Genomic DNA, 2,454 nt, shown 5'->3' with positions numbered 1-2,454 from the left:
ACAGCTTAAAATTCACTTTCCACAGATAGAAGTAAAAAGCTGTTGCTGAATGTTAATGAAAAACAAAGAAAAATGGAGTTGGATGGCACAGTTTGATAACATTTCACCTCCACAGCTTTGTGTTCAGGAGGAGTTCTGCAGGAAATTGATTTGGGACTATTTAAATGCTTAAAATGAGCTACATACTTAAATACTTGGCTGAATTGCTGCCTCACCCCAGAGAGAAAACAGCTCACTGTAATCTCATTGGTATCAGATTTCCATTCCCAGCCTCCCTGAAAAATCAATGTACTGCATGAAAATCAATCCCTATTCAAAATGAGACTTAAAAATGCTTCAATTTTTGAAGAAAGGTTGCTTCTAAGAAGATAAAATCCAACTATGCAGTGAGGCAGCCTAAGTATAATCCTACAATACATCTCTATGTCTCATTGCTTACCTTGGTTTATGTTGTGTACTTCTGCTTGTGTTCCTGGATGATTTTTAGAAGGTGTTTCTGGAGGGGTTCTGTACCTTTTATCTCCTAATATGTGCTATTGTGTGCATTTACTACATTTAATAACAGCAACAACAACAGTTTTTAGATTGTTCTTAAAGGGGGAATGAATCATTGCCTATGGTTTGCAAGTGGAGAAAAGGAGGTAAGAGAGATGAAAGTACTGTGACTAAGAGCCATGGCTGGTAGATGAAGGAGGGAGACAGAAGCATGTCTCCTGAGACCAGATCTAGCATTTGAAGTACACTGTCTTTCATTAGAAATCCTGGAAATCACTACGAGGTGTCATTAACTTCAATTAGTTATACATTTTACTAAGGAAATGCACTGCCTTGAGGTAAACAGTCTATGTCTCTGCCATCACACCAACACCTCAATTTTGGGTGCTAAGTCTTTTCTTTCCTCTGATCAAGGCCAGTCATTCTGGAGAACACAGAGCGGGTAGGGACACCGTGAGCAGCCAAACTATTTCAGCAGGTGTGCTCAGTTCACGTACCTGTGGGAAAACACAAAAATCCATAAAGGATACTCTTCCACCTTATGCTAATGATTGCAAAGTTGTTCCAAGCATCCCTCCAAAATAAATCCCAACTGTGACCATAAAAGTTGAAGCAATTGTATGGCATAACTGAACAATTTTTTGGTCATAAAATTGTAGCGTGTTTCTCTTCTTCAGGTCATGGCTAAATTCAGGCAGAAAACTCTGTGAAGTAAATAAAAAATGAGAAATGGACAAATGACTGGATGTGTGGTGCAATGGAGAAGGAAGAATTGGAAATGATCCTAAAGTATAAAGACCTGCAAAACAAAAAGAATTATTGAGAAGTACCTTCTGGAGAGGAAGGATATATTTAAGGGACACAACCTTGCAGTTCTTGTAAACACTTTTCTAATAAGACATTTTTCTCTGTTAATGTTGCCAGTTGGTTGTCTCAGTGGCCAAGAGCGAGCGTCCTGGATATTTGGTCTAAACTAGACCAGAGACCCTCCTCATTTTTGAAATGGAAACCCGATGGCAGGTTTGAAAATCTCACTCGTGGACTGGCTCTCTCCCCAGATATTTTAAATATTATATTGAATATCTCTAAAGGAAAGTTAATAATGAAGATGATGTACTGTATTGAAGAAAAATGACATTAAGCATTTCCTGTTACTAAAATCGCTTTGCATAATACTGAAAATGCAGTTCCAGTGTTAGCAAGATATGTGGTATTATGAAATCAAGTAATTTTGCATAAAACCAGCATATGACTGTAAGTTGTGATTCAGTTACAACAGTTTGACACCTGCCTGAGGACTATGGGTTAGTGAATCAAATTATGAATCCTCCCTGCCAAGGGGAGTCACCAAACATTACCCATCTAACTAGCACACCTCTGGAGAACAAATACAACAATAAATGATTCTGTTACGTGGTGCCTCCTTTACTGGGAGGGTGAAGGAGATTCAGATGTCTGTTGACTTTGTGGGGAAAGGTGCTGCAGAGGGGGAAGGGTTGTTACAAACCACTCAGCTAATGCCCTGTCTCAGTGCCATCCCATGGGCAATCCTCCTCAGTTGTGTCTGTTGCCAGTCTCCGGGTGAAACAAAATTACTGAAAAAAGAATTTAAAACCTCATAATATCTATGTAAAAGAAAAACAAATAAGTGCTTTTCCCTGAGAACTAATTTTAGGCTTTGGGCTAAAATACTCCACTATTGAACTTAACTGCTTTCACTTTACTGAGATCGACCATTAAGCTTTAGACAAGTGATAAATTAGATGTGCTCGTATGCTGCCTCAGCCCACTACAGTGATACGAGATCTCAGCTGGGCCTTCCCACAACCCACACTGTAATTTCTAAACTATAAACTAAGTCAAGGAGTCCTCAAAAGGCTGCCTTTCCCCATCAATCTATAGGTTTGTGTGGCCAAGGCGAGGGTGTGAAGGCGATAAGAAGATTTTTAACAGCAGGAA

This window comes from Pygoscelis adeliae, unplaced genomic scaffold, assembly GCF_000699105.1.
Source record: "Pygoscelis adeliae isolate BGI_AS28 unplaced genomic scaffold, ASM69910v1 Scaffold14, whole genome shotgun sequence".
In the NCBI taxonomy this organism is placed as follows: domain Eukaryota; kingdom Metazoa; phylum Chordata; class Aves; order Sphenisciformes; family Spheniscidae; genus Pygoscelis; species Pygoscelis adeliae.
Note: the sequence above shows the minus strand (reverse complement) of the source record.